The following is a 9,477-nucleotide window of genomic DNA, read 5'->3' as shown; positions in this document are numbered from 1 at the left end:
CACTTCTTCTCATTCTCTTCCGTCTTCTATATTCGCCACGCCAGGCCAAGGTTTACTGGCATGACCGTGAGAGAGAGAGAGAGAGAGAGAGAGAGAGAGAGAGAGAGAGAGAGAGAGAGAGAGAGAGAGAGAGAGAGAGAGAGAGAGAGAGAGAGAGAGAGAGAGAAGAGAGAGAGAGAGAGAGAGAGAGAGAGAGTTTTCATCACACAGGAGCACTGTTAGTCATATAGGAGCAGAATTCGTTACAACAGGTTCACCATAGAAGGTCATAAGAGGTCAAAAACCGTATCTAGCTGCATTAGTCGGGAATCCTCAGGTGAGTCGCTAATCTTATCTGATGGTAGGTACCTGTGTGTGCTTGTTGGAGGGGGAGGTGGGTTGGGTAAGCAGGTGGGTTGTGGGTAAGCAGGTGGGTTGGTGGTGGGTTGGTAGAAAGGTAGGTGAGCGCTTTCATTATTAATGACAAATTGTGTATTTTATATTAAAACTCTATTTCACTTGTTCAGGATAGTGTGTGTCTGTACACTGATGAGAGTTTAATGATTCACACACACACACAAAACACACACACACAAAAACACACACACACACACACACCAACACACACACACACACACAAAACACACACACACACACACCAACACACACACACACACACACACACACACACACACAACACACACACACACACACACACACACACACACACACACACACACCAACACACACACACATACACACTAACATACACACAAGCACTAACACACAAACACACACACACACACACTCAAACGCACTAGCACACACACACACACACACACACACACACACACACACACACACACACACACACACACACACACACACACACACACCGAGGATCAATAACAAAGAACATTAAAAGTAAATTTCAGGTTTTGCATGGCCATCAGCTGGTAGGCCTAAGGGTCACAAGGAACGACGAAGCTCACCTTACTAACTCCAGGAACACGCGACACACACACACACACACACACACACACACACACACACACACACACACACACACACACACACACACACACACACACACACACACACACACACATAATATTAAATCGGCTTCGTGAATGATTTAATACAGTAAATATCTCTGGATTTATTGTACATGAAAAACCTGCATCATACCTGAATGAAATCTTATCTAAGCAGTACAGATCACATGAACATTATCCACCCGGTTATTCTGGCATTAACACCCCTGCGTTAACGTTAACCTAAATCCGCTCAACTAACATAACATAAAATAACCTTTATCTAACCTAGCTTAGGTGAGGTTAAGTTAGGTTGTTTAGGTTAGTTGAGTTAGATTAGGCTAAGCGTTTAGGTTGTGAGGTAGTTAAATAAGATGGGGTGGTTAGGTTAGGTTAGGCTAGGTTAGGTTAGGTTAGGTTGTTAGATTAGGTTAAGTTAAGTTGCTGCTAGGGTTGTAGGTTAGGTTAGGTGTTAAATAAGATGGGGTGGTTAGTCTGTGCTCAGGTGTAGTGAGGTTGTTGTTAACAGACAAAGACTCACACCACGACCGTCCTGGGGAGAGAAATGGGGGTGTGGCTAGCCCTTAGGCCTAATATTGAGTTTACACTTGTTCCCGAGGCGGCGTCTTGTTGTTGTTGTTCTTCTTCTTCAATTCTCACACACACACACACACACACACACCTGAACAAACAACATACACACATCTGAACCAGCATACACACACCTGACCCCCCAACCATTTACACAATTGCGCCAGAAGTCTAGAATTACCACAACCTCGATATGTGACCCTGGCAGCCATAGTCAGTTTACGGGTTATGAGAGAGAGAGAGAGAGAGAGAGAGAGAGAGAGAGAGAGAGAGAGAGAGAGAGAGAGAGAGAGTTACCTTTTACATATTTCATTCTCTAACCTAACCTAACCTAACCTAACCTAACAATACCCCCAGGAAAGAATCATCAGTTATATACATGAAATAACTAAATGACTCACCTTGTTATCTTATAAGGACAAAGAGGACGAAGTTATCTGTTATCTTAATGGTATATAAAATCATTGTTATCATGATTTAGAAAAACATTAGAGAAATTAAAATAATCTGGGTCTTTAGATTATTATTTTACTGTACAATAATTAGAGTGTTATTATTATTATTATTATCATTATTATTACTTGTACTTCTTTTTATTGTTTGTCTGTCTGTTTGTCTGTCTGTCATCTGTTTGCCTGTCTGTCTGTCTGTCATCTGTTTGCCTGTCTGTCTGTCCGTCATCTGTCACCTGTCTGAACAAAAATCACAATTCGGGTTTACAGATTTCCACCAAACTTGGCAGATTAGATCAACTGTGACAAGGTCCATATATCTACTCTTGGCCCAAATCGACCAAATGATCCATGGTTTTCAGTGGTTAAAAGAAAACGGTGATAAGGAGACAGCCTCGAGCGGTAACTACAGTAATTTACAGTAACATCAATCAGAGTCCACATATTCTCCTGCCATGGCAATGCTTCTGGCAAGATTTCACTCAGATATGTCTAAATTAATAAAATGTCTTTCTTTGTTATGATAAGACAGTAGTACCCTCCCCCCACCCTCAGCCTCATCACCATCATACTGTCGCTGCTACCATCACCTTGCCTCATCACCATCATGCACGTCGCTGCTACCATCACCTTGCCCGCACACATCATATGCACAAGTCGCTGCTACCATCACCTTGCCTCATCACCATCATGCACAAGTCGCTGCTACCATCACCTTGCCTCATCACCATCATGCACAAGTCGCCACACCATCACCTTGCCTCATCACCATCATACGTCGCTGCCACCATCACCTGCCCTCATCACCATCATACGTCGCTGCTACCATCACCTTGCATCATCACCATCATGCAAGTCGCTGCTACCATCACCTTGCCTCATTACCATCAGCACAAGTTGCTACCATCACCTTGCATCATCACCATCATGCACAAGTCGCTGCTACCATCACCTTGCCTCATTACCATCATGCAAGTCGCTGCTACCATCACCTTGCCTCATCACCATCACCTTGCATCATCACCACCATGCACAAGTCGCTGCTACCATCATCATCACCATCATGCACGTCGCTGCTACCATCACCTTGCATCATCACCATCATGCACGTCGCAGCTACCATCACCTTGCCTCATCACCATCATGCAAAGTCGCTGCTACCATCACCTTGCCTCATCACCATCATGCACAGTCGCTGCTACCATCACCTTGCATCATCACCATCATGCACGTCGCTGCTACCATCACCTTGCCTCATCACCATCATGCACAAGTCGCTGCTACCATCACCTTGCCTCATCACTATACCGCTGCTACCATCACCTTGCCTCATCACCATCATGCACAAGTCGCTACCATCACTTGCCTCATCACACATCACCTTGCCTCATCACCATGCAAAGTCGCCACCATCACCTTGCCCCATCACCATCATGCACAAGTCGCCGCTACCATCACCTGCCCTCATCACCATCATGCACAAGTCGCTGCTACCATCACCCTGCCTCATCACCATCATGCACAAGTCGCTGCTACCATCACCTTCGCCTCATCACCATCATGCACAAAGCCGCTGCTACCATCACCTTGCCTCATCACCATCACCTTGCCTCATCACCATCATGCACAAGTCGCTGCTACCATCACCTTGCCTCATCACCATCACCTTGCCTCATCACCATCATGCACAAGTCGCTGCTACCATCACCTTGCCTCATCACCATCACCTTGCATCATCACCATCATGCACAAGTCGCCGCTACCATCACCTTGCCTCATCACCATCACCTTGCATCACCATCATGCACAAGTCGCTGCTACCATCACTCAAGTTACTTATCTCACTACGATATCCGATTCACCCAACTCGCTCACGTACGAAGGACCACCTTAAGCAGGTAAACAAACAGACCTTCAGGACGACGACAAGGCAGAGAATATCAAGCTGACATAAGTGGAGAGAGAGAGAGAGAGAGAGAGAGAGAGAGAGAGAGAGAGAGAGAGAGAGAGAGAGAGAGAGAGAGAGAGAGAGAGAGAGAGAGAGAGAGAGAGAGATTACTGTTGTTTTATTTCATCTTTACGTAAGAATATTTCATCACCTTAATATAGCATTGAAACTATTAAATATTTCACTATATAACTCTGGAAATAGTCACTCGAACCTTCTCGGTATCCGACTTGCGTTTGTTTACCTAAACAGCTGATTCGGGGCCATCAGCGGCTCGGGCCTTCAACAACTGCCAAAGGTTACAACAGGTGATATACGACACGTAATTCGGTGATGTTTATGGCCGTAAGTTTGTTGTTGTGTGTGAAGGATAAGACATCTGGTCGTGTTGAAGGTGATAATTATTGATTAGTGATGATAGTTAGCGAGGTTGTTTGATGGTATGATTTGACCAAGAAGATTTCAGTCCACTAACAGAAGGAATGATACACACACACACACACACACGAGACCTTCTCACCGCCCCTTAAATCAGCACGTGTTGTCTTCGAGCCAAGAATTTGTTATATAACTAGGGGAGAGAGAGAGAGAGAGAGAGAGAGAGAGAGAGAGAGAGAGAGAGAGAGAGAGAGAGAGGAGGGAAGAGGGGAGGAAGAAAGAAGGGAGAGAGAGTAAGGGAGGTAAAAGGGAGGGAAAGACGGAGGTAAGAAGGGAGAAAGAGAGATGAGGAAGGGAGAGAAGGAATGTGTACCAAGACATACACCTGAATCATCGTTACTTCACAATATGAAGGCCTTAGTGTCATCTGTGTTATGCCACCACATGCCACCACATGACACCACATGACACCATATGACACCATAATCCCTTTGTCAGGTTTAATTCTTTACTGTTATGGAGAGAAAAAAACAGGTTTACCTTTTGTTACTCTAATATAAAAAACAGAATTCAATGTAATTAAACCCTCTTGACTGATCTGTCTTCCGGGAATAAAGTTTGTGAAGATTAGTCAACCACAGTTTATTCCACCTGATGATTAAACACCTTGAGGGGGGGGTTAGGTTAGCGTTAGGTTAGGTTAGGTTAGGTTAGGTTAGCGTTAGACTGTTTGATCACACACACACACACACACACTAGAATGATCAGCCGTGGTAGTGAACATCTTTCCTTGGTGGTGAACAACTTTAATAATTTAGTATAACCTTTAGTGGACGGAACAGGTGAGCAGTCTGTATGTCAGCACAGGGATACGTGTGTGAGACAGGAAATAAAATAAATAAATAAAACATTAGTCATTATTCTGGCTACTTTAACCAATATATTTCAGTAAACACAAACGTTATTATTACCATTATGTCCTAAACCATAAAATCTGTCGACCAAAATAAACAACTCGGATCTATCGACTACATTTACTGACGTCATCGAAACGTCACATATCCTTTTATTCCTGGCTGAGTGACGTCATCCCAAAACCCCAAAGAGTCTATTGATTGGTCGAAAAACGCCTCTGAAGTATTTCTCGTGATAAATGTCCCTCCTCATTGGATGGAAATGGATTTGATGACGTCAAAAGAAACCTACAGTGCCTCCTGATTGGTCGCATGTTTGAAAAGCAATAATCCGCTCTCTTTTCACGTTCATGATTGGTTACTTATAATGAGGGGGTTAACGGACATGCAATATCGCACTTGAAGACTTAGACTCATTGTGAAGTATTATCTATAGACTCGAGTTTTACTTTATAGACATTTACAATATTTTGGTCTTTATTGTCCAGAGGTGAGAGATATTGTATACGATACCAGCACCTTGAAGGCGATAATTAAACCTTCCAGTACGATACCTTTACAGACCCACACGGACCCTCTCAGACCCACACGGACCCTCTCAGACCCACACGGACCCTCTCAGACCCACACGGACCCTCTCAGACCCATACGATCCTCCACTTATTATCCACAGGTAAACAATTGTATCAGCAGACGCAACGAGGTCATGTGCCAACTTGAGATCCATAATGTTAAGGTCAAATCTAGTGACCTCTTTCCTTGGGGGAGGGAGTGGGGTAATGAAAAGACACCTGCAACACCCGAGGAGGTAAATGGCCATATTGACCTCTCATGACCCAAATGTATCCACCCTCTCAAATTTCAGGAAGGGGGTGAGGGGAGGGGAGGTCAAACCTGAAATCTGAGTATAAAATCTGTTTATTTAAGTGATTTATGAGTGTTGTTGTGGTAGTTATTATTAGTGTTTGTTTTATACTATTACACATAAGAAGAAGAAAGGCGATAAAACACCACAATGTTGATATTCTCGTTCACTTGGTGGGGGGATCGAACCCACGTACACCAGACCACAAGTTGAGTAGTAACACACGTACCCAGGAACCCGCCACGGTGAGCTGTAAGGGGGGTGGGGGGGCAAGGAAGAATAGAGGGATGAAAGGACGGGGGTAAGGACGGGAGGAGGGAAGGAATGAAGGAGGGAGGAAGGAAGGAGGGAGGAAGGAAGGAGGGATAGGGGAATGACAGAGAAGTAAGGGAAAGAGGCAGGTTTGGTTAGGTTAGGTTAGGCTAGTTAGAAGTATACACAACCAGACAAATAAACAATCAAATGAACAAAACAAAAACAGACAGACAGACAGACAGACACTACCTGGTACACCTCCACCCATTGACCCTGACAGATGGCTTGGCACGGAGAACCATGTATAAATAGAGGGAAGCTATGTATACCGACTAGTGTGTATTACATGTATATATTTAGACAAACTATGTATATGAACTTAAATAGAGCCTTCTTGAGAGCCACACTAATGGCCCGAACTCAATACATTAGGTGACTTTCGTGACCTCTAAGTACCTGGTACACAAAGGTCAAAGGTCAACCAGTGAACATAAGACTAAAGGAAAGTACTTAAGCCCATAGACCCCTGTGAGGCAGCTCCTGTTTACACCCCAACCATTGTTATTAAACCTAACTTAACTTAACCTAACTTAACTTAACTTAACTTAACTTAACCTAACCTAACCTAACCTAACAGAGCCTAATTTAAACTTACCTAACCTAACCTAACCTTGTTTATCATCAGTATTGAACACCAGGACTCAGTGACCTCAAGAAGCCCTAGGTACCTATTTCGTGTGTGTGTGTGTGTGTGTGTGTGTGTTATTGAAGCAGTGAATGACTTAACAACTATTACTCTGACAAACATCTTTTATTACCTTATATTCCTTCCAATATTTCCAAATCAAAAATAACAATAACATAATCCAAATAAGAATCGTTTCATTATTATCTCAACAATCATAGTAATCATAAATCAAAGGCCTATACCACTATCCCTTGACGCCCCTACCATTAACTTTTGCTATTTGCTATTTCTGCTATTATTCTTGACTCCCCTATCATAGATTTTAGCTATTTATACTATTTACTATTACTATTTATACATTTTTTTCGGCTCTCCTACCACCAATTTTAGCTATTTACTATTTCTACTTGACTCCTACACAGATGTATAATAAATAAGTTCTATTGAGGGAGGGGGGGAGGGTGTATAATCACATAAACAACAGCTAGAGATTATCTGTAGAGAAAATTCGGGGAAAACAACAAGGAGAGGTCAAACAGGACGAGACGGTGAGAGTTACCAAACACCTCCAAGATGCAACTCGCTACTACGGTCTAAATTCTCCTCTTACCAACACTCTAACCTCAATCTTATGGTCTTTGCAACACTCTATCTCTCCCTCTTCTTGGTTTTTTTTATATTCTTCTTCTTCGTCTTCTTCAGTCTCTTTTAAACAACGTTGGGTTCTCCGCTCTCTCAAAATTCCTGCCATCTTGTTTATGATTATCGTCGCGGGGATGAGAAATTATCGTTTAATTTCAAATTTTTAGTTTTAAATCTCCCTCTATATCCGAATTTCCCAAACGTATACAATGGAAATTTCTATATTAATGATTTCTCTTCGCTGTATCCTACAAAAACGACCAGGAGTTGTATTAATGTAATCTTAAACAACAGCTATAGAGACAAGATGCAGGTGTTGGTGGCGGCGGCGTAGTAGTCGTCACCAGGGGATGATAATATAAGAGTTTTATCACTCATTGGTGTCCGCTGTGTCCTAAACTCCAGGCTACGAGGGGTGAGAGCCAGATACCTGTTATGGCCGGCTAGTACCTCCCGACCTTGTTAAGAGCCGGCTTCTGTGGCCAGCTAGCAACAATTAGTCGCTGGAAGAAACTACTTTACTGTTATTGCTTAAGGAAAATGTACACAGCTGTTACTGTAAGGAGCCCGGCTGCTACTGTTGTCATGGGGAACCGGCTGCTACTGCTGTTGTCATGGGGAACCGGTTGCTGCTGCTGTTGTCATGGGGAGCCGGCTGCTACTGCTGTTGTCATGGGGAGCCGGCTGCTATTGTTGTCATGGGGAACCGGCTGCTACTGTTGTTGTCATGGGGAACCGGCTGCTACTGCTGTTGTCATGTGAACCGGCTGCTGCTGTTGTCATGGGGAACCGGCTGCTACTGCTGTTGTCATGGGGAGCCGGCTGCTACTGCTGTTGTCATGGGGAGCCGGCTGCTATTGTTGTCATGGGGAACCGGCTGCTACTGTTGTTGTCATGGGGAACCGGCTGCTACTGCTGTTGTCATGGGGAGCCGGCTGCTACTGTTGTTTTACTACATAATTTTGACAGCCGGATAATGTTACCACTGCTACTTCTGGTTAATAGCCAAAATGAATAAAAATCGCCAAGTGAATGAACAAAATCGCGAGTGAGAATACAATTCGCCAAATTGCAAAACAAAAATCGTAAATTAGCAGAACTATGTTGGCGCGCAATTCTCGGTCAGCGTTCAACATAGAGGAATTAACACAGGTGACCAATTGACCTTTACGAGACAAAGGTCATTAAAGGTCAATTTCCACTGTGGAACATTTCGGGTTTAAAAAAAATTTACCGAAAAAAATGAAAATAAAAAATATAAAAGATAAAATCACCAAACGTAGTATATTTTTATTCGACAAATTTTAAAAAATTTTCTCAAATCGTGAAGGTTTTTTTTTGTGGACAACTTTAACAATACCCGGCAAAGGAGGAAGATGAGGAGGAGGAAGAGGAGGAGGGAAGGTGAAGAGGAGGAGGAAGAGGAAAATGAAGGGAAGAGAAGAGAAAGAGGAAGGTAAAAAAGAAAGGGGACGACAGGATTGGAAAATAAAAAGGATGAAGGAAGGGAAAGAGAAGGAGGAGAAAGAGAAACAGGGGGAAGAAGATGAGAAAGAAGGAGAGAGAGAGAGAGGATCAGGGTGTATATTTACGTACGCACCCCAAAAACTGTGTATTTTTCGTACCTCGATAACATCCTGGCGCTAACCTCCCCCCTCCCTCCCCCTCCCCCCACCTGCTCTTGATAGATGACCATAACATCCTGTGTGTGTGTTATTAACTGAACGCGTT

The sequence above is a fragment of the Homarus americanus genome, unplaced genomic scaffold (genome assembly GCF_018991925.1).
Source record: "Homarus americanus isolate GMGI-L3 unplaced genomic scaffold, GMGI_Hamer_2.0 scaffold23617, whole genome shotgun sequence".
NCBI lineage: Eukaryota > Metazoa > Arthropoda > Malacostraca > Decapoda > Nephropidae > Homarus > Homarus americanus.
This window is presented reverse-complemented; position numbering follows the sequence as displayed.